At 43.2% G+C, this 24,531-nt stretch overlaps 1 protein-coding gene across 2 annotated transcripts in view; it reads left to right on the plus strand.

Moving 5' to 3' along the window:
• Window positions 1-24,531, plus strand: part of LOC126271919 (glycerophosphocholine phosphodiesterase GPCPD1-like) — a 238,424-nt gene that overhangs the window by 85,905 nt on the left and 127,988 nt on the right. Inside the window, exon 3 of one of the 2 annotated variants that reach the window (XM_049974314.1) lies at window positions 9,154-9,467. The exons of the other annotated variant lie outside the window; for it this stretch is intronic. The gene's annotated coding sequence lies outside the window, so the exon portion shown is untranslated. The remainder of the gene's footprint in view (window positions 1-9,153; window positions 9,468-24,531) is intronic. 2 annotated transcript variants of the gene reach the window in all.

Consider the following 24,531-nt stretch of genomic DNA (forward strand, 5'->3'; position numbering starts at 1 on the left):
GGGATTCGAACCCGGCATATATCGTCGTTGATTCTTAGCCACGAATAGGCGTTAAAAATAGGCATATTTCATCAATATCGAGATGTACACATGCCTGAACTGGGAATAAGTTGATGAACATGTCTGTGATGACTGTGAATCGAACCCTGCACATACAATCGTTGTTGACTACACACGAAGAGACGTTCGTTATCGGATTCGTTCTCACCAGTAACTAGGAGTGGCATGATTGAACCCAAAACGACATGATGAAAAATTCTGTCTCACTGGGAGTCCATAATGGTTATTGTTGACAACTCAAGGGGGGGAGGCGTTAGAACATAATTATTTCTCACCTGTAGTTTGGTGTGCGCATGCTACAACTCGAAATGACATGACGAGAATTTTTGTGTCCGGCTATGATTCGAACCCAGATACACGCATTCACGGAGACCTTGAAGAGTTTGCAGTGTCGGGAAACAACGAAACAATGGAACTCTATCGTCGCAAAAGTCTCAAATTGGGTGAAAGGGGAGATCTGACTTCGAATCCAATTCCAGCACCATTATTATCAATATCTGAAGTCCAAATATTAAGAAATAAGTGTACTGTGACCTTATGTGACGACTGGTACAGTAATGATATAAAACTTATGATGTGAGGAAGCTTATTGCTACTTGCCGCCACACCCACTAGTGCCATGGCCCAACTTACACTGATTCTCCTCCAGTCGATGGCGACGGGGCATCATGTTTAATGTGGATATGAAACCAAGGTGCCAACCCTGCGTTGTTCATGTGGAGTTGCCAGAGGTGAAGAGGGCTTGTTATTGCTTGTTGAAAATGGTTACCTGAGGTGTGACTCGAACACAGGTTCTAAATATTCGAAACTACAATCATTCGAACAGACGACCGAACTACACATGACATTGCTTCGTGATTTTGTTGTAACGAAGGACGCTCCACAGTGGATGACAATTCTGATTCCCTGCAGGCAGATTACAGCTTATTCAAAACATTCATTTTCTTGTTCGTCCGCATAGATGTTCTCCAACTACCTTAGTTGCGCGTTACATACTTTCAGCTTGTTTTTTTAACTACTGAAATAAAATTTCATAACGGTCAGCTGCACGAACTGGCAAAACAGTAGGATACAGAGATTTTTGTAGGAAGTTTTGCCTTTCACTTGAGCTACTGTTGTGCTGTATGTACTTGTGGTCTAGTGGTAAATCTGGCGCAGTGTAAACGCTAAAGCAAGATATCAAGTATATTCTTCTCTTTATTTTTTTAAGCCGCACTTTGTCTGACACAATTGAGTGTGGAAGGGGGTAGTAACATTTTCTCACGCACTATATTATATTTAGAATATTGATGCATGTGATCTATCAGGGCGAAATTTACCTGTAAAACATAATTATTGCATAACTTTGTGGAGATTTCGTTTGGTGTGCTGTCACGTACGTTGTTATAAGTACATTTATCAAACACCATTCTTTTATTTGGGGATTTAAATTGTTTCTGAGCTGACTTATTGAATGTTCCACATACGAAAATTATCATGGCTGTTGTAGCTGAAACCATATTTAAGACCTTTCGTGGTTAGTTAACAGGGACAATAGTTGCTGGATTATGGTCTCAGGTCCCTGTTCAGCACAAAAATTTTCGCCTTCTAATTTATAATTGAAACTTGCTTTTTGAAATGTTATTTATAGTAATAAGTTTGAGTATATAAGCACTGTCCACAGCTCGTGGTCTCGCGGTAGCGTTCTCGCTTCCCGAGCACGTGTTCCCAGGTTCGATTCCCGGCGGTGTCAGGGACTTTCACCTACCCTGAGATGACTGGATGTTGTTGTGTCGTCTTCATTCATGCCTATTACGGTCGGAGGAAGGCAACAGCAAACCACCTCCATTAGGACCTGGCCTTGTACGGCGGTGCGGGCCTCACGCATCGTTCCCCTACGCTCTGTAAAGAAGCCTGGGACTTCATTTCCATTTCCATACAAGCACTAAAGAATGTTTTATCTCTAATAGCGTGTTTCTTGATATTGCATTACCGTGGCATTAATTTGCATCCTGACTGATAGCCATACTGACCAGCGTTCTCTTGTTGTCTTGTGTAGTAACCATTTTGTGTAAATGAAAAGAGATTATAGGACCTGCAAGACAGTTACGTCATGCGGGTTGCATACAAATCAGGTGGAAGGCAATTAAAGCGTTTGGAAACTTTTGAGCCTGATAGTACATAAGATGCATTGTCATAGTAACAGAAAGGCAAGTACATACGGCCCACACATGAACATGATTTGTACGTAGCGCGCGTCCTGTATATGTTACGTCAAAATACAAAAACAATTTCTTTATCACTATAATTTAGCATATCATTGTTAGTATTGCCAAGAGGAAGACGAACATTATAAAAATGTTTACCAAGTAAGATATTCTTTAAAAGGGCAGACTGTGCGTCACAAAATAACTTACGTAATAACAAACAAATTAAAATTTAACTTGACAATGAGGTAACATGAGTTTTCGTGTTAGTACAAAGCATGCACCATACAAGAGGGGAAAGCAGTATTTAAAATCTGAAATGACTAGAATCAGTGCATTAAGCGTATGTAAGATGGCATATCGTAGAACGTTCTGTCGAACATTGGCGGCGTTCTGCCTTTTCTCTTGGCGCGGCCGTAGGATGTTCACGCTGCTGGTCATTTGTTTGGCGGCTTCGATGCGGCTCGGACAGGGTGCCATAACAACTCACTGAGGGAACCAGCCAGAAGTTGCACCAAGGATGATCGTTAAATCGGCCATCCACTGGGTGGGCGAGGACCTTCAGAGTGCAGATAGACTGTCTCGTACACTACTTTTATACAGGGCGATTCACGAAGATATGAAAATACTTTAATAATACTTTAATATGTTATTATACAAGTAAAACAAAAGAAAAAATTCATATTAAGATACATCCCCTAATTTTTAGTTGCGGAGTTACGACTAGTAAAAGATTTTGCCTGAAATTTAGCAACTTCTCTAATACGAAACCGTCGCAAAACTGTACGAGGTTAAAGTAAACAACGATTACCATTTATTTTGTTATTATTGGTCTAGTGAATCTACTGAAGCATGCCCCAGACGTGTATCTGCAGTAGTTTTCCAGAACATCTAGAAAACCAAAGATTATTATACAAGTAAATGTGTTTACCTTCCATTAAGAACGTAGAAACGTTTATGTCATTGTTGGCAACCGTTAGTTAAATTCTCTACAACTTCTTTTGAAAACTTTGTTCATTTGTCTGGAATTTAAAAAACCAATTGGGCCAAGTAGTTAATAAATTAAAATTTTTTACGAAAATACGTCTTTGCTTCTCTGGATGTTCTGGAAAATTACTGCAGATACATGTCTGGGACATGTTTTATTAGATTCACCAGATCAATAACAACAAAATAAATGGAAATCGTGCTTTAACTTCGTACGGTATTTTGATGGCTTCGTCTTAGCGAAGTTGCTAAATTTCAGACAAAATCTTTTGTTAGCCGTAACTCCGAAACTAAAAATTTAGGGACCTATGTTTATATGAACGTTTTTATTTAGTTGCAGCATAAATATTGAAATATTTCCATATCTTCGTGAATTACAGTGAATCACACTGTATAAGGCTCCCAAAACCGGATTCTGCAAACCAATTTCCCAATACCACTTCTGACTGATATGTAAACACTCCAATATCGATTCTGGAAACACTGTTGTCGCTGCCGGTATTCCTCTTCCACAGTCGAATTTCAGTCCCATGTAAACGCACAACCGTATTTGAAACGTGCTTGGGTTGCCAGGTTACGACTTTTTTTTTAATTTTCGGATAATGCGGAGTGACTTTTTGTGCAGCGGAGGTGCAGAAATAATAGAATGAGCATGAAGTAGTCTACCTTCGACATTTAATTAAAGAGAAAAAGCCATTGCACTGATTAAATCAGAAACTGGAACAACTGATATCCAGAGACCACTTCCGTAAAACAACTGAACATCGGTAAATCGATATTTGACCGGTCTAGAATTAAAGCTTCAGACCTTAACACGTAAACATGAGAGCGAAAACGGTTTCTGAAATTCGGTATTCGTCTTCCGGAAATTGTGACTCGTGTAACAATTTGGAGCGTTACCAGTGGACGAGGAATCTCGAGGTTTAAGTAGGCCGTGACTTAGTGAATATCACAGATATTTGTATGAGTTCAAATGTTACTGGGCGCAGTTTTCATATAACCAAAGCCGAGCCGTTCCTTTTTACGACCTAACCCAAACTACCCGATTCGTCTTTCACTTTTGAGGGAACATTTTAGTGACAGCAGGCACAACGCTATTGTCTCCAGTTCGTTTAAGGGACGTTTTATTTTCTTGGGTACTACTGGCATGCAATGATTGGAAGCAAATCCCGTCTGTAACAAAAGATTAATGGTTTTATTTTGCAGTTTGCAGTTGTGTGAATTAACTATGTAACGAAGCGTCACACTGCCTGAAGTCCGACATAGTCGCTGAGAAACTTACATTTCAAGCATTGTAGTGACAGCAGAAGCAACTATAAAAAGTTGCCGAATTTTTACAATGTGCCAACGCACTATCCTGTGTAGTACATTTCTATGTTCCAATGTTGTTCATCGAACAACACGTATAGGAAAAGCTATTTATTGTTCATGAATGATTATGTTCCGTGATTCATTCGAATTAACACCATCAGAAGGGAATGCAATTTGTGATATTTGATTTTTCCTCTCACTGTGTATGCGAAGCGTGGTTCTGTGTCACTTCTTCAACGAATGCGCCATATTTTGATTTCATTATTGTTTCAAAATTTCATAAATATCAAGTTGCCAACTATGTGACACTGTCACATGCCTTAACCCTTGAGACACTATCCGGTGCTTCTATATTTGACATAGGGCGGGCATACACAACCGTACTGGCTACACACCTGCTCCTCTTTCAGGCTAAGCGCTTGTGATGAATACTTCTTACATCAGGATCCCAATAGGATACAAGCACTATTACACTACGAGAAAAAAAAATTGTCAGGGTACTGAAAGACGTAAGAGGAAACAAGGCTCCTGCAATAGACAACTTTCCTTCAGAATAACTGAGATCTTTGGAAGAACTGACAGTTATTCCACCTGGTGTGCAAGATCTGTGAGACTGGTAAAATACCCTCAGACTTCAAGAATGTAGTAGTTCCAATTTCATTGAAAGTAACTTATGGCAAGTGTGAATAGTATCGAAGTTTCAGTGTAATAAATAGTGTTTGCAAAACAGTAACACGACTTATTTACTGAAAAATGGAGAAGCTGGTAGCAGCCCGCCTTGGGGAAGACCTGCTTTTGGTTCCGGAGACAAAAATGGTTGAAATGGCTCTGAGCACTATGGGACTTAACATCTGAGGTCATCAGTCCCCTAGAACTTAGAACTACTTAAAACTAACTAACCTAAGGACATCACACACATCCATGCCCTAGGCAGGATTAGAAGCTGCGACCGCAGCAGTCGCACAGTTCCGGACTGAACCGCCTAGAACCGCTCGGCCACAACGGCCGGCGTTCCGGAGACATATACAGCAATTGTGACCTTACGAGTTATATTAGAAGATATGTCACATAAAAGGAAACCTACAATTACAATAGTTGTAGATTTAGAGAAAGCTTCTTACAGTGTCGGTCGGAATACATTCTTCGAAATTCTGAGAGTAGCAGAGGTAAAATACGGGGAGCGAAAGGTATTTTACAACTTATACAGAAACCAGTCTGCAGTTATAAGTCGAAGGACATGAACTGGAAGCTGTGTTGAGAAGGTAGTGAGGCAAGGTTCTAGCCTATGCTCGAAGTTACCCGGTCGGTACATTCACTAAGCAGTAAAGTAAACCGATGAGAAATATAGAAAGGGAGTTAGAGTTCATAGAGTGGAAATAAAAACTTTGAAGTGAAAAGTATTTCTTAAAAAAAGGAATTTGTTAAGACCTAATACAAACTAAAGCGTTAGAAAGTCTTTTGTGCAAGTGCTTGCCAGGAGTGTAGCCTTGTAAGGATGAAACGCGACCGATAAGCAGTTCAGATTACAAAAGAGTACAAGATTTTGAAATGTGGTGGTAGATAAAAGCGCTGTAGATTAGACGGCAGAACGAGTAACTGGTAAGAACGTACTTTACCGAAAGGGGGGAGAGAGATTTCTGGCAGAACTTAACTAAAAGAAAGGGTCAGTTGATATTCCACATCCTGAAGCATGGAGGTATCGTCAATTTCGTAATGAAGGAAAGTGTGGAGGGGTAAAAATTGTAAAGGGATGAATACCGGTTCAAATGGATATAAGCTGCAGTAGTTATTTGGAGCTGGCCGGTGTGGCCGAGCGGTTCTAGGCGCTACAGTCTGGAACCGCGCGACCGCTACGGTCACAGGTTCGAATCCTGCCTCGGGCATGGGTGTGTGTGTTGTCCTTAGGTTAGTTAAGTTTAAGTAGTTCTAAGTTCTAGGGGACTGATGACCTCAGAAGTTAAGTCCCATACTGCTCAGAGCCATTAGAACCAGTTATTTGGAAGCTCGCACAGGAGAAATTAGTGTGGAGAACTGCGTCAGACCACTCTTCGGACTGAAGACCACCACTACAACAATAACAACACGTTAAGCGACACCAGGCCATGTTCCTTGTTATATGACAAATATTTGGGTCTCTCACTTTTAGTTCTATAAATTTTATATGATAATGCAGAAGCCAAATACAAGTGAGTATATGTGAATTGTTATTTGCAATGACTGTGGAAATTACTAACTTATTTTGTAAATTTAATAATATGTAATGTTTGAGGGATGTTCAATAAGTAATGCAACACACGTTTTTCTCGGCCAGTTTCGGTTGAAAAAATGCGGAATTTGTCGTGAGACATTGAGAAATATTCCCGCTTCAGGTCCTGTAGTTTCATGAAGCTCCGATAGGTGGTGGCTCTTTACTTAGCCTTCAAAATGACGTCTGTAACGGAGGTGTCTTCCAAACAGACATCTATCATTGGACTGTCTGTGGAGACCTGGTAGTGAACAAAAACACGGTGAATCGTTGGGCGAGACATCATCGCAACAATCACGCACACCTGTCCAATTTCCTGCGCACCAACCGGTCGCACACAACTGTGACTTCTGCAATGTTGCATCGTGCGGACACTGTCATTCGAGGTGATCGAAAATCACCATCAGGCACCTGGCTATACAACTGGATGTCTGTTGGTAGTGCTGACACACTCATCCACCAGGTGGCGTAATCCAAGTTGTGTGCCCACAAGGGTTCCTGGCCGCCTAACTGAAGACCATAAAGAGTAACGAAGAGTACACTCCGCGGGAAACAGTACGTGGATGATGGGAAGGTTATTGATGCAGCAAGACTTTGCCCCAACGTCGACCAGTAGAGCGGTACCATGCGGGAATACAGGCCATTGCAGTTAAGGTGGCGCAAGGCCATCGGGTTGATAGAAAATTATGTTGAAAAATAGGGTTTCGTAGTCAAATGAGTGGGGAATAATATGGTGTATTGGGATCCTGATCAAAATCAACCTGTTTCCAGAAAAAAAACGTGTTGCGTTACGTACTGAAGGCCGCCCGCACATAGAGTAATACATTGAATACTGAATATGTGACATGTAGGTGAAAGACATCCTAATACAGGGTGTTCAGAAAGTCTCTCCGCAGTGCCGTATGATTGTTCGCTTGGGTTACTTCCCTTCAAGTGGACTCTGCCAACATTCCACTGTTTCGTTTATCTCAGCCAGCGTTAGTAGTATCGTTGGTGTGTCTCGTTACGTGTTGACGTGAACGTTTAAGTTTAGTTCCTTTGTTAGTTTGTTTCGGTTTTGTTACTGTTAAAATGAAAACTATTGAAGAACGTGTGTTTTTAGTCGAACAAGTCTTCAAAGCTGGTGGTTAATACACAGTTTCAGTTCGCCAAACATTTAATTCAGTTTTCCCGGAGACAACCCTCCCACATCGCGATACTGTGCGAGATTTGATTAACAAATTTCGAAGTACGGATTCAGTGATAGATGCAGCGAGAAGTGGTCGTCCTAGCGTTTTGTCTGAGGATAAACTACTCGATATTCCCGATAAAATGTCCATGAGTCCAAACAAGTCAGTAAGGAAACTCGCCCAGAAAATCGACGTTAGTGTTGGAACGGTCCACACAGCTGCAAGGAAAAAATTAGAACTTTTCCCATACAAAAAGATAGTCGTGCAAGACCTGAAAAAATACTGATCATGGCAAGAGACTGCATCATTGTCAATGGTTCAAAAATTTCGTTCAACAAAATGGGAGGGATATTCTTAATGAAACGTTTTTCACTGATGAGGTGTGGTTTCATTTATCCGGGTAGATTTTCTTATGTGGACTACTGCAAATCCATTGTGAATTCACGAGGAACCACTTCATTCTGTGAAAATAGGAGTTTGGATTGCAATTTCTAGACGTCGGATTGTGGGTCCCATATTTTTCAACGAAACAATAAACGCACAACGATAATGCAGTGATATTCTGTACTCACTCATAGGAGAACTTGTGTTAAGTGAAATACTGAACGGTTATTTTCAACAAGATGGTGCAACCGTGGATACAGCTCGCGTTTCAATGTCACTGCTTCCTGATGTTTTTGGTGATCGCATAATTTCACAAGGACTTTGGCCTCCACGATCGCCTGACCTAACACCACCTGACTTTTTCTTCTGAGGTGCAGCGAAAGCAACAGTCTATAAAAACCGTACAAAATTCGCCGATAAATTGAAAACTGCAATATCTATTTTCACTGCGTCTGTTACATAAGAAATGTTACAGCTTGTGTTTGGAAACATGATTAGACGAATTGAATTGTGTATTCAACAACAGGGGGACACTTTCAATATTTAATGTGGAAATTTGTAAGTAAAAATGAATATTCAATAAATTAATAACTTGTATTTCACTGAGTTTCATTTCGGTATATTCACTGCGGCATACGGCACGTGCGGCTAACAGTCATACGGCACTACGGAGAGACTTTTCGAACACCCCGTACAATTATTTAAACTGTGGAATAAAATGAATCTCAACGTTAGCGACTGACGATAGAGTTATTTCGAGTTTTAGTTTATCAAAGTGCTTTGAAAAGAATTGCGTTTGATTTACTTTCAGCTTGGGGCGGCTTAGTACATAAGCAAGGCCGCTGAAGCTTGTCGGTTGGTGGACGCATGTAATTGGAAGATGTCCAGCTGACGCAGCTGCGCGCGGCGTATCGGTGCTAGCGCCACCCGATACCGGCTCAGCAGCGGCGCCCGCCGTCTCAGCACGAAGTGCAACGCCCACCTTCGCCGGAGCCGCCTACTGCTGTTTCGGGTGGCTGGTTCAGCCATACAGGCACTCCCTGAGTACGCATTTCGGCTCAGGTTTGCGCGTGGGAAAGTCACATTACCACCTCTATCCACATCCACACCATCCGAACTTCACACGTACGTGAGAAGAAATACTGCCGATATGATTTCGTATAAATTCGATATCCGTGATGCTATTGTTGTGGTCATTACGTTAGATGTACAGGGGCATGCAGTAAGTAAACACAACAGATTTTTATCTCAAAGCAGGTTGGTTTGGTTCAAGATTCCAATATACCACGTTATGCCCCACTCTTCTGTCTACAAAACACTGTTTTTCAAAATAATCTTCGTTCAATGCGACGGCCTTAAGCTATCTTCCTGGTGGAAGGGGGGGGGGGGGGGGGGAGGTGCATGTCTGTTGCCCGCATGCTATCACTCAAATCGTAGTCGTCGGATCTAACATGTTGTTGCATCAATAACCTCCCCATCATCCAGGTACTACTTCCGCCATTGTGCCAAACCGATGCTCTTTATGGTCTTCTGCAATGGACGCGCACCTTTGAGTATCCAACTTGTGTGGACAGTGGGCGAACACTATCAGCAGATACGTCCAGTTGAGTAGCAAGGTGTTTGATTTTGATCCGTCGATCACCTCGAATGAGAGGGTCCACACGCTGGAACATTGCAGGAGTCACAACTGCGTACGGCTGGCCGGCACGCGGGAAATCGGACAGGTTTGCACAACTTGTTGCGGTGATGATAGTCGCCTCGCCGAACGATTCATCGTGCTTTTGTTCGATGCTAGGACTCCGTAGACATTTGCAAGCGCCTACGAACATTTACAATGCTCAGGTTTTCCGTCAAAGCAAACTCGGTGACTGCTCTCTGATTGGAACGCACTTCATCTACATGTACATCATACTCCGCAAGCCACCTAATGGTGTGTGGCAGAGGGTACTTTCGGCACCACTATCTGATCCCTCCAACCCTGTTCCACTCGCGAATAGTGCGCCTTATAAGCCACTTCTTTCGGGGATGAGTAACATTTCCTTAATATTATTCCGATGAATCTGAGTCTTGCGTCTGCTTTTCCCACTATCTGTTTTATATGGCGATTCCACTTAAGGTCGTTCTAGATAGTTACGCCTATATATTTTACGACAGACGCTGTCTCCAGCTGTTTGTCATCAAAAGTCTAGCTGTAGAGTAGTGGATTTCTTTTCCTATGTATGCGCCATATGTTACATTTATTTACTTTCAGGGTCAACTGCCAGAGTCTGCACCATTTACAATTCTCTGCAGGTCGTTCTGCAAATTTTTACTATCTTCAGGCGTTGCTTCTTTGGTATAAACAACTGCATCATCTGCGAATAGTCTTAAAGAGCATCCCGCGCTTTATACTAGATTATTTATATACATTGTGAACAGCAATGGTCTTATCACATTTCCCTGTGGCACTCCGGATATTACCTTTACATCTGTCGCTTCAGTTCCGCTAAGAGCGACGTGTTGAGTTCTATGTGCAAGAAACACTTGAATCCAATCTCAGGTCTGCTCCGATACTCCGTAAGCTCGTATTGTTTTTCATTAAACGGCAGTACTGCAGTACGGCAGTGCGGGACGGTGTCAAATGCCTCACTGAAATCAAGGAACACGGTATCAACCTGAGCGCCGTTGTCCACTGCGCTGTAGATCTCATGGACGGACAGAGCGAGCTGAGTTTCGCAGGATCTCTGTTTGCGGAATCCATGTTGATTTTTATAGACGAGCTGTTCATTTTCCAAGAACGTCATAATTCTTGGGCATAAAACATGTTCCATAATTCTACAACAAATCGACGTCAACGTTATAGGTCTATAATTGTGTGGATCTGTCTTACGGCCTTTCTTAAAAACTGGAATGACGTGCGCTTCCGTTAAAGACGCCATTCTGAAGGCTTCATATAGCACCGCCACCTATTGGAGTTTCATGAAACTATAGGGGGCTGAAGCAGGAATAGTACAGGGTGTCCCACTACCAAGTGGCCGAGAAAAAAAATGTGTTTGCATTAAATATTGAACACCCTTCCTATGCTGGAGGAAGTTGGCTCACTGGATAGGAAGTTAGTCACACCCTTAACTGAATAATGGTTCAAATGGCTCTGAGAACTATGCGACTTAACATCTGAGGTCATCAGTCGACTAGAACTTAGAACTACTTAAACCTAACTAACCTAAGGACATCATACACATTCATACCCGAGGCAGGATTCGAACCTGCGACCGGAGCGGTCGCTCGGCTCCGGCTTTAACTGAATACAAAGACCGCTTTGTAACGTGGTAGAACTGGTACCGCGCGGTCACGTGGCAGTTCATCGCCGACATAACCCTGGTAGCGAAGTAGTGCGTATGTGCCAATCATTTCTATGAGATCAGTATAGTTATATGAGTCGACGTGGAGACGTGACAGAATGACGGAAAGGACCTATCATGATTTGCACATGCCCGTGGCCACACCTTGAACGTAGTTGCCCGGTTGGTTGGTGTATCAGCTCTGATTGTCCAGCGTTTGTACAAGGCCACTGGTTACAGTGACACATAAAGCTCCACGCCTTCAATGGGCCAAAAACATACAAACTTAATTCGCAGGGAATTTTGTTAACCCTTGCCTTATGGAACATCGAGTCATCTTTGAAGGAAGCCGGAAGTGCTGCGATTGTCCCCTTTCGTGCTTGGGGCTCACGACTCCTACAGTACAAGGAGGATGCATGCGACACCTTAGGTGCATCCGACTCTTGCACGCCAGAGCACTACACTGAAATCGGCCACTCTATACGGTATGAGAATAATATTCCGGCGTCAACTTCATCTTTTTTGGCATTCGGTGGTGAAAGAGGCGATCGAAATTCGTTTGGCGAGGAATTTAATCAAAAAGATAGCAGTTTCATCCTGGATAAATCATAGAATTCGGCGCTTTCTGTAATACACACGCAAAAATGTCACTACAGAGCAGCTAATAATGACAAATCGATATCCCAGCGTGGATCAACCACGTGGCCACATCACAGTGTTAACACACACAATCATGACACTACTGCTCATTTTTGTTATGCACTGCGACAGCAGCGCTTCAAGCGGACAGAAAGCTACACTCGTGAATGTGATATCGGACGGCTGCGAGTAGTATAGTTTATATTGATCTGTTACATAGTTTTCAGAATAGAAAACCTACGTAGTGCCATAAAAATCGGCAATAACTAAAAAATTAAACCGTTTTTCTGTTTATTTGGTTTCCTAAGGACCCTGAGAGATATGAAACTATGCATTACAGTGTAGTGTATTTACCATTCCATAGGGACCTACAGATATTTAATGAGATATGTGATTTTCTTTTAAAACGAAAAATTGCTGGTAAGCAGCAGAAGACCTAATCTTTTGCAGAAAAGTCAGCGGTGGCTTATAACCACAAAGTCCTTCCGAACAGGCCTTGGAGGGCCCAACGGTACCGACCAGCCGCCGTGTCATCCTCAGACCACAGGCGCCACTGGATGCGGATACGGAGGGTCATGTGGTCAACACACCGCTCTCCCGGCCGTATGTCAGTTTACGAGACCGGAGCCTCTACTTTTCAATCAAGTAGCTCCTCACTTTGCCTCACAAGGGCTGAGTGCACCCCGCTCGGCAGATCGGATGGTCACCCATCCAGGTGCTGGCTCAGCCGGACAGAGCTTAACTTCGGTGATCTGACGGAAAGCAGTGTTACCACTGCGGCAAGGCCGTTGGCCTCATAGCCACACATCTGAAGTTATCTCGCAGACGGCTCGTTTGAGCATCCGTGTTTATATTTACATCTTCTATCAGCTGGGTATCCGGCGTTGCCTGCGTGTATATTTATTCCAATTATGTTAGCCTATCTCCCGCTCTCCCTATCTTGTTAACTATTTGTGGCTGTCAGAGAAGCGTCATGAGTGTTGAATTTGGATTAAAACGTACATTCCTCTTGCTGTCATGATAAAATTTGCTACCTTTGCCAAAACACAGAAGACTGTAGACAATGCCTCCTCACTAACGCGTTTTTTCAGACACAGCTGCGAGAGAATTCAGAAGTAATGGTTTATCACGTTTTTTTAAAAGTGAGGACCTGAGAAAAAGTAATGTTAATAGCTTATGAAAAAGCACATCCTCGGTGAAAAATAAATGTGTAATGTCTTCAATTATGCTGTTCCAGAACCCAAAGATTTCTCATTTCAACAACTATCGATGGCCCTTAAAACCACTTTCTTTTATCGTAAAAGCCAGTATTTAGTGGACTAAATTGGTAGATAATGAAGTTTCACGTAGAAACTATGTGGCAAAATAGTCTGCCTTTTTTGTGTCCTGTCATTTGCCGAAGTTTTGTTCAATATCTCAAACCCTTTATGAAATATGATTAATCTACTGATATTTCATTCCAGCTTTATCGCTGGCACACCCAATGACAAATGAGTGTATTTATGAGGTCAGTTTTCTCGAGACTGGTGACACGTAGAGACTTCCATCCAAATCTAAAGAAAAATAAAATATGTTAGCTAAATTTCCTACTCAGAAACATATTCTATAATATGCGCCAAACGCACCGCTGTGCTTCACTGCAATCTTTTTCGAAATTCGCGTTGTGTCTTACTTAACTGCGAATATCACAATAACTATCAGCATCAATGAAATTATGGTCACATCATCATGAAGCTGATATATGAAACTACAAATAACGCAAAAATGATTGTAGTTTGTGTAAAACGTTTGAGAAAGATGACAGGGCGTCCGCCTCGATTCTGTCATCGTAGTGCGTCGCCAACTGGCCGAAAACTGGCAGACAAACGATGTTGGCCTCCTTCCGAATAAACGAATGAACCCGCCCAGTGCTTCCGACGGAAACTGGTCACTGTGCATCGGCCACGGTATTCTGTGCGGACTCGGACACTCGCCCACTCCTCAGTGCTCGTCGATTTGACGCCTCCTGCCGGCTGAGTGGCTGCTACATTGTCAGGGTCGGGCGTGTTTGTTTGTTTGTAAACAGAAGGCCGAAACGTCACGTAGTCTCCTTGCTGCAACTTCTCTGGAGTATCCTGAATTTCGAACATTGCTTGTTACAGACTGGGTGGTCACGCTTGTGTACCCATACGGGCTTGATGACGAAATGCTGCAGTAGTTGATTACTGCAAGCAGAGTGATTACAACATCGAGCGTTTGCACTGGCCAATGCCACTACAACTGCATCCCAGCATCCAGCTTAACCGTTTTTTCTTCTTTCTTGTCAACAATGTAAAACATGACTATGCTGCACATGCACATCAGTTACAAGCATAACACGGACACACATCTGGCACCTCATTATTCTACAATTCTCTGTGGCTCGTAGTCATCTCTTCACATTCTCAGACTGGGGTTCAAATGGCCCTGAGCGCTATGGGACTTAACATCTGTGGTCATCAGCCCCCTAGAACTTAGAACTACTTAAACCTAACTAAGCTAAGGACGTCACACACATCCTTGCCCGAGGCAGGATTCGAACCTGCGACCGTAGCAGTCGCGCGGCTCCGGACTGAGCGCCTACAACCGAGAGATCACCGCGATCGGCTCAGACTGGGGAACTATTCTATTGGTACCACTAAAAACACGTGACTCGCATACGCCACTATTTCCAGACAAATTAAATGAATGGTATCTGGTTTGGGACTTATGGAACTTAACATCTGAGGTTGGTTTGTTGGTTGGTTGTTTGGGGAAGGAGACCAGACAGCCTGGTCATCGGTCTCATCGGATTAGGGAAGGATGGCGAAGGAAGTCTGCCGTGCCCTTTTAGAGGAACCATCCCAGCATTTGCCTGGATTGATTTAGGGAAATCACGGAAATCCTAAATCAGGATGGCCGGACGCGGGATTGAACCGTCGTCCTCCAGAATGCGAGTCCAGTGTCTAACCACTGCGCCACCTCGCTCGGTGTATCTGGTTTGCAAAAGTAATCTACTCGTCATACATATTGCTACTACTGGACTACTTGACGGAGAAGTCAATGGACTGTGTGAAATAATTGTCCAACATAGCAGAATATCCGATAACTGGTGGAATGTAAATCAAATGACCATAGGTAATGCAAAAGAAGTTTATGATGCGGTCTTTATTGTTCGATTTGCTGTACCAAGCTCACGCAAACATGTGAACTCATGAGCAGCAGATTCAGAACTTCAGCAGAGTTTATGAACAGAGGTGGCGCAGTGGTAAGCCTGGGCTCGCACTAGCCAGGACGCAGCGGTTCAAATGCCCCTCCATCCGTCCAGCTTTAGGTTTACAGTGATTTCCCTAAATCGCTTACGTCCAATGCCCCGATGGTTTCTTTGAAAGCATACTGCCATTTTCCTTCCTCATCTTGCCCGAGCCTGACCTTGTGAGCCGTCTCTAACGACCTCCTGGTCGACGTGATGTTGGACTCTAACCTTCCTTGGGAAAGACAAAATAATGTGAACAGTGGTAGTAATGGGATGGTTGTGTTCGATGCTCAACAACGCAGGTAAGGCCCGTGACGCGCTGGACTGCGAGTGTTCAGTTCGGATTAGGCATCAGTGCTGGTTATTTACGAGTAGTGCACTCTTCGTATTTGCATTCAGAGGCTGAGGTCGACGTACAGTGAAAGACCTAACAGAAATACAAAGAGGGCAGATGTGGGGGCCCGATTAGCTAGAGCATCAATAACCAAGGCGGCCAACTTATTGAACGTTTCAAGAGCAACTGTTTCAACAGTCATGACAGCCTACACAAAACATAGGAAGACATCATCGTGTAAACGTAACAGTGGGAGCAAATCAGAACTAAATGACAGAGATGGTCGTAAGGTAACACGAATTGTGTCAGAAGAGCACAAAACTATGGTGGCTAAAGCGAGCTCAATAGCCATCTCCGAGACTACGTATCTATCTACTCTGTCCGCTGAGAACTCCATAAAGCGAATTTTCATGGACGAGCTGCTATATAGAGACTATTAGTGACGACAACCAACACAAAGCAGTGTAAAACTTGGTGTCAGAAGCATACATCCTGGACGGCCGATCAGTGGAAACACGTTATATGATCCGACGAGTCAACGTTTTCGTTATTTCATGGCTTTACGTCCATAGAAAGCCAAAAGAAGCCTGATTGCTTGATTCTAACGGTTAAACATGGAGGTGAAAGTGTCCTGGTGTGGGCAGCCATGTCATGGTATTCTGCTGATCCCATCATTACTCCCAAAGGCCGTGATACAGCCAACGATTATTTGAAAATTTTAGGTAATCAGGTGCACTCTATGATTCAAATGTTGTTCCCCAACAATGATGCCATATTTCAGGCCGATAATGCACCACGTGAGGCAATACTGACCCTACGACTTATCTTAGAAGCTAGATTAAGGAAAGGCAAGCCTACGTTTCTAGCATTTGTAGACTTAAAGAAACCTTTTGACAACGTTGACTGGAATACTCTCTTTCAAATTCTAAAGGTGGCAGGGGCAAAATACAGGGAGTGAAAGGCTATTTACAATTTGTACAGAAACCAGATGGCAGTTATAAGAGTCGATGGACATGAAAGGGAAGCAGTGGCTGGGAAGGGAGTGAGACAGGGTTGTAGTCTCTCCCCGATGTTATTCAATCTGTATATTGAGCAAGCAGTGAAGGAAACAAAAGAAAAATTTGGAGTAGGTATTAAAATCCATGGGGAAGAAATAAAAACTTTGAGGTTTGCCGATGACATTGTAATTCTGTCAGAGACAGCAAAGGACTTGGAAGAGCAGTTGAACGGAATGGACAGTGTTTTGAAAGGAGGGTATAAGATGAACATCAACAAAAGCAAAACGAGGATAATGGAATGTAGTCGAATTAAGTCGAGTGATGCTGAGGGAATTAGATTAGGAAATGAGACACTTAAAGTAGTAAAGGAGTTTTGTTATTTGGGGAGCAAAATAACTGATGATGGTCAAAGTAGAGAGGATATAAAATGTAGACTGGCAATGGCAAGAAAAGCGTTTCTGAAGAAGAGAAATTTGTTAACATCGATTATAGATTTAAGTGTAACGAAGTCATTTCTGAAAGTATTTGTATGGAGTGTATCCATGTATGGAAGTGAAACGTGAACAAGAAGAGAATAGAAGCTTTCGAAATGTGGTGCTACAGAAGAATGCTGAAGATTAGATGGGTGGATCACATAACTAATGAGGAAGTATTGAATAGGATTGGGGAGAAGAGAAGTATGTGGCACAACTTGACCAGAAGAAGGGATCTGTTGGTAGGACATGTTCTGAGGCATCAAGGGATCACCAATTTAGCATTGGTGGGCCGCGTGGAGGGTAAAAATCGTAGAGGGAGACCAAGAGATGAATACACTAAGCAGATTCAGAAGGATGTAGGTTGCAGTAGGTACTGGGAGATGAAGAAGCTTGCACAGGATAGAGTAGTGTGGAGAGCTGCATCAAACCAGTCTCAGGACTGAAGTCCACAACAACAACAACAACAATGCACCCATTCGCACAGCCAGGACAGTACAATTATGATATGAGGAGCACGCAGCTGAAATGCAGCGTCTTTCCTGGTTTCCTGGCAAGCAAACTCCCCGGACTTGAACATTATCGAACCCTTGTGGGCGCTATTGGAGCGCAGACTCAAGAGCAGATTTCCGCTTCCCTCGTCTCTACAGGAGGTGGAAGAGGTTCTGATCGAAGAATGGCGTAACATTCCACTGGAGACTAAACAATCATTATACGTCAGTATTCCAAGGAGAAAAGCAGCTGTATTACGGGCAAATGGGGGTTCAGATCCTTATTAATAAACCATTCCCAAGTAAGTACAGGTGTTCACATTACTTTGCCTATCTCCTGTACCTAATGTATGGAGCTCAAGTATGGGGCGTCCCTTCCCAAAAGTTATGCAACGCGCTATACAAGCTCTAATTGTATTTGAAAATCAAACTGCTCGTCACACGTCTTATTGTTCTGCCTTACCACTAACTGACTTCCTACTGCTCTTCGTAAGTGCTAATTACTGTCTAAAAAGTGCAGTCGTCTGCAGTGATGCAACGACAGTGAATTGTTAGTTTAAAACTACCGCACTCGAGAAAATCTATTGGCAGCTAACACTAATTTTCATTTTCGAGACAAAATTGTTGAGCCAGTTAAAAAACTCAGTTCCCTTTCAAATAGGCCTACCACGCGTTCCCAACTACAGAGATTTTCTGTTTCAAAGTAATAAGATGGTGTGCGACCGACGAAGTATGGGTTAATAGTCCATAGTTTTAAAAATATCCAGAATATAACTCACCATAAAACTCTTTAACTGAAGAACTAACAATATTGTCAAAATATTTTAAACATATTATAGAACACTTCCGTAATGTTCGCAAACGCGCACAAATGTCTCCCAGCAACAAAAACAGTAAAATATGTCGGAAACTGCTTATGGCCGCCTGAAGTGCGCATTCCTTCATATGTTTCTAAGATCGCTCACTTGATTGAAAGACCGACCAGTAAACATGTTTTCGTAGGTACACTTTCTCCTAATCAAAGTATCTTACTCGATTACTGTATTAAAGGCCGTAAAATTTTGATAATAAATGAACAAAGTAAGAGCATATGGACTATCGGAAAAATTGTGTGATTTGATTGAGGAGTTCCTAGATAACAGAACGCAGCATGTCATTCTCAATGGAGAGAAGTCTTCCGAAGTAAGTGTGATTTCAGGTGTGCCGCAGGGGAGTGTTATAGGACCGTTGCTATTCACAATATACATAAATGACCTGGTGGACGACATCGGAAGTTCACTGAGGCTTTTTGCAGATGATGCTGTGGTGTATCGAGAGGTTATAACAATGGAAAATTGTACTGAAATGCAGGAGGATCTGCAGCGAATTGACGCATGGTGCAGGGAACGGCAATTGAATCTCAATGTAGGCAAGTGTAATGTGCTGCGAATACATAGAAAGATAGATCCCTTATCATTTAGCTACAAAATAGCAGGTCAGCAACTGGAAGCATTTAATTCCATAAATTATCTGGGAGTACGCATTAGGAGTGATTTAAAATGGAATGATCATATAAAGTTGATCGTCGGTAAAGCAGATGCCAGACTGAGATTCACTGGGAGAACCCTAAGGAAATACAATCCGAAAACAATGGAAGTAGGTTACAGTACACTTGTTCGCCCACTGCTTGAATACTGCTCAGCAGTGTGGGATCCGTACCAGATAGGGTTGATAGAAGAGATAGAGAAGATCCAACGGAGAGCAGCGCCCTTCGTTACAGGATCATTTAGTAATCGCGAAAGCGTTACGGAGATGATAGATCAACTCCAGTGGAAGACTCTGCAGGAGAGACGCTCAGTCTACATCTACATTTACATCTACATCTACATCTACATCCATACTCCGCAAGCCACCTGACGGTGTGTGGCGGAGGGTACCCTGAGTACCTCTATCGGTTCTCCCTTCTATTCCAGTCTCGTATTGTACGGACTTTTGTTAAAGTTTCGAGAACATACCTTCACCGAAGAGTCAAGCAGTATAATGCTCCCTCCTAGGTATATCTCGCGAAGAGACCGTGAGGATAAAATCAGAGCCCACACAGTAGCATACCGACAATCCTTCTTTCCACGAACAATACGAGACTGGAATAGAAGGGAGAACCGATAGAGGTAATAGAGGTACTCAGGGTACCCTCTGCCACACACCGTCAGGTGGCTTGCGGAGTATGGATGTAGATGTAGATAAATATAACATTTTCGGACGGGAAATTCAGACAAGCAACTCGGTCTACAGTGTGGTTCCGTTCGTTTCAGTGCCCAATCTATTATTTAAAAACTGCTTACTGCCCGCTGTAGGGCTACTCCAACCAAACAGATCCTCTTGGTTTCAATAAAATAAATTACTATGACGTACGAGAGTGGGTTGAGAAATGTGGTAAATTTCTTCTGCTCTCTGCTTCTGTTCTCGGTTCTCCCCTCGGAACTGCGTCTGTCTCACAGTGGAAAGGTATGACATGCATTTAGGCATTCTTGTGTTAGTCTGTGGTATTCCATTTGCTCACTCGTTACTCGTATTACTTTGGTTAATTTAATGTCACGATTTATTCGGAGCTATGTGACATACTACTGGATTTGCTTATCATGTCAGGGTTTTCATGGAAGGTGTTGGATTTGCCTGACACCTTACACAATGTTCTGAGAGTCTCGTCGGTACATGTCTCTGGTTCTTTGTTCCACTGTCTGCAGCATGGTAGGTGCGTTGTAGAATCCTAGATCTATCTCCTTCTTCTTCCGGTCCACGATGTTAATCAGTTCGTGATAACTCCTGTGGAAGGCAGCCAGTGTTGTAATCTGATGTCCTCTATTAAATAAGTCTCTTTCATGAATTCGTATGTAAGTCGGGATGGAGCTCTTTTCCCCACTCCTTGTTTCCGTTTCATGAACAGCGCCTTGACTTTTTCTACTCTTCTTCATATTGATGTTTTCTACTCTTGTTCATATACACAATATTAAGTTTTTCCCATTTGTTTTCTTTTCCATCCGTTATGTCTGCGCCACCACCACTTTGTATAGAGTCATAGCAACGCTGGTTGATAGATACGTTGCGTTTGGTATATTGTATGAAGTTTTGATGGCTACAGCTGTTCTTTTCCAAATATGTTGCTGTTGTCTGTAACGCAGTTTCCAGGTATTTATACCAAAACTGAAGTGCAGCTACTCACAGGAGCCCAGTATGGGCTGTGATTGCCGTATGGCAGCGAACGCGGTAGATATTCTGATACGTTAATGCGGAACCGATTTACGCTGGAAAAAAAATTACTTCAAATTTTGGTCACTAGGTGCAAATCTGGCACTGTGAATGTAACAAAGACGCAAAGAAATGTTGCTATATGTAATGGATTAGGAACGGGACGTGGGCAGAAAAGTCAAACAAGTGAGAAGACATAACATTGACTTTATTACACTACTGGCCATTGAAATTGCTACACCACGAAGTTGTGCTACAGACGCGAAATTTAAGCGACAGGAAGAAGATGCTGTGATATGCAAATGAGTAGCTTTTCAGAGCATTCACACAAGGTTGGCGCCGGTGACGACACCCACAACGTGCTGACATGAGAAAAGTTTCCAACCGACTTCTCATACACAAACAGCAGTTGACCGGCGTTGCCTGGTCAAACGTTGTTGTGATGCCTCGTGTAAGGAGGAGAAATGCGTACCATCACGTTTCCGACTTTGATAAAGGTCGGATTATAGCCTATCGCGATTGCGGTTTATCGTATCGCATCATTGCTGCTCGCGTTGGTCGAGATCCAATGACTGTTAGCAAAATATTGAATCGGTAAAGTTCAGGAGGGTAATACGGAACGCCGTGCTTGATCCCAACGGCCTCGGGCTAGCAGTCGAGATGACAGGCATCTTATGTGCATAGCTGTAACGGATCGTGCAGCCACGTCTCGAATCCCTGAGTCAACAGATGGAGACGTTTGCAAGACAACGACCATCTGCACGAACAGTTCGACGACGTTTGCAGCAGCATGGACTATCAGCTCGGAAACCATGGCTGCGGTTACCCTTGACGCTGCATCACAGGCAGGAGCGCCTGCGATGTTGTACTCAATGACGAACCTGGGTGCACGAATGGCAAAACGTCATTTTTTCGGATGAATCCAGGTTCTGTTTAGAGCATCATGACGGTCGCATCCGTGTTTGGTGACATCGCGGTGAACGCACATTGGAAGCGTGTATTTGTCATCGCCATACTGGCGTATCACCCGGCGTGATGGTATGGGGTGCCATTGGTTACACGTCTCGGTCACCTCTTGTTCGCATTGACGGCACATTGAACAGTGAACGTTAAATTTCAGATGTGTTACGACCCGTAGCTCTACCCTGCATTCGATCCCTGCGAAACCCTACATTTCAGCAGGACAACGCACGACCGCATGTTGCAGGTCCTGTACGGGCCTTTCAGGATACAGAAAATGTTCAACTGCTGGCCTGGCCAGCACATTCTCCAGATCTCTCACCGATTGAAAACTTCTGGTCAATGGTGGTCGAGCAACTGGCTCGTCACAATACGGCAGTCACTACTCTTGATGAACTGTGGTATCGTGTTGAAGCTGTATGGGCAGCTGTACCTGTACACGCCATCCAAGCTCTGTTTGACTCAATGCCCAGGCATATCAGGGCCGTTACAACTGCCAGAGGTGGTTGTTCTGGGTACTGATTTCTCAGGATCTATGCATCCGTAACTGCGTGAAAATGTAATCACATGTCAGTTCTAGTATAATATATTTGTCCAATGAACACCCGTTTATCATCTGCATTTCTTCTTGGTGCAGCAATTTTAATGGCCAGTAGTGTATTACTTGCGCTAACACACTTAGTCCAATATGAGCACTGAACACGTCGACGAGGTGCTGCACAGCGCCAGATGTGCAGCTGGTGGCCAAAATTGCAATTAATCTTTTGCCAATTTAAATCGGTTAGCCGTTAACGCACTAGCATATCTACCATCTTTCGTCGCCATACGGTAACTACAGCCCACACTGGACCTTCGCGAATAGCTGCTTTTTAATTACAACCGTCCTGTATTTCGCTACTATTTCTAGCGGTTCATCGTATACAGTCATAAAATATTTGGGTGATATTTTTCCTGCCTACTTCAGTGTCACGTGAACTACCGTCTCTTGGTTTACTTTTTGATCATGTTGCTTTGTCCGAGTTTCAGGTCTCTGTAGTGCCAGAAGTTTTCAATCGGTGAGAGATCTGGAGAATGTGCTGGCCAGGCCAGCAGTTGAACATTTTCTGTATCCTGAAAGGCCCGTACAGGACCTGCAACATGCGGTCGTGCATTGTCCTGCTGAAATGTAGGGTTTCGCAGGGATCGAATGCAGGGTAGAGCTACGGGTCGTAACACATCTGAAATTTAACGTTCACTGTTCAATGTGCCGTCAATGCGAACAAGAGGTGACCGAGACGTGTAACCAATGGCACCCTATACCATTGCTGATTCTATGTGATCTTCGTAGAGAAACATTTTTGCTTTTGGGCCTTCCGGTGTTGTGTTTCTCACATCACGTCGAAGGGTTTTGCATACGTGGGGTCCACTTGGAGAATTTCGTTCGTTTGTACAATTTCTCTGAGATTTCCAACATTGTTATTTATCTGAATCGAATTTCATTGTTCTCACAGCCCAATTTTCCGCTCTGCTATAACAAATCGCTTGCGTGCTATTATGTTGTAGAAACGTTGCCTGTAGTAGGATTAATTGGAGCGAGCTAGCAGGAGCTGTAACAAGGCGCTTCCTTTGGTGAACAGCAGAGCAGAGAAGCAGTCCTGAGTGACGAGTGCTCGTGGCGTGCCGGCCGGCAGGCGGCCACCCGCGGCGCCGATGAGTGGCGTTTCGCAACGCTTCCTGCTCCCCGCCCACATCCTGGTTCCCTCCTGAGCCTCGCAACACCTCGCTGGTCCAGACAGCCTCGTCAACGGCGTCTCGCGACCTGTGATGTTTGCGCTGTTAATACTTGTCAGCAGCGCAAAGTGGGGTTCCGGGACAGAGCGGATCAAGCTGTGGAAAGGGGCCAAGATCAGTGACTGTTAGTTTCACACGAACACAGAACTTTATTCCTCGAAAACACAATGTACAGTTTTCTCTTTAAAACAACAGGCATTAATTCACGGCTGAGGGCCCAAGGAACTTCTCAATAATAAGGTTTAAATAATTCCTTTTAAAACACAAGGACTTAGACAAAGGACTGAAGGCCTTACTTAAGTCAAATTAAAATATCTTCTCGGCTAAAGGCCCAAATAATATTTCAGATCATCAAAGGAAATTCTTTAAAAGGTAAGCATTTACAAATTTCGGCTAAAAGCCATATGAAGGAAAATTTAAGTTAATTCCTCGGCTGAAAGCCCAATAATATTTCAACATAATAAAAGGGAACCTTTAAAGACAAGCATTTACACAGTGCAACAGAAAACCATCTTAAGAAAACTTTAAATATGTTGACGGCTGAAGGCCCAAACAATTATTCAAAATAATTAAAGACAAACCTTAAGACAAGCATTTGCACTGTACAGCTGAAGGCCATTTTAATAATTCAAGATAATTAAAGAAAAACCTTACAGACGGGAATTCACACATTACGACTGAAAGCCACAGGTTTTAGAACAAAGGCGGCTGAAGGCATAAATACAG

This window comes from Schistocerca gregaria, chromosome 5 (assembly GCF_023897955.1).
Source record: "Schistocerca gregaria isolate iqSchGreg1 chromosome 5, iqSchGreg1.2, whole genome shotgun sequence".
In the NCBI taxonomy this organism is placed as follows: domain Eukaryota; kingdom Metazoa; phylum Arthropoda; class Insecta; order Orthoptera; family Acrididae; genus Schistocerca; species Schistocerca gregaria.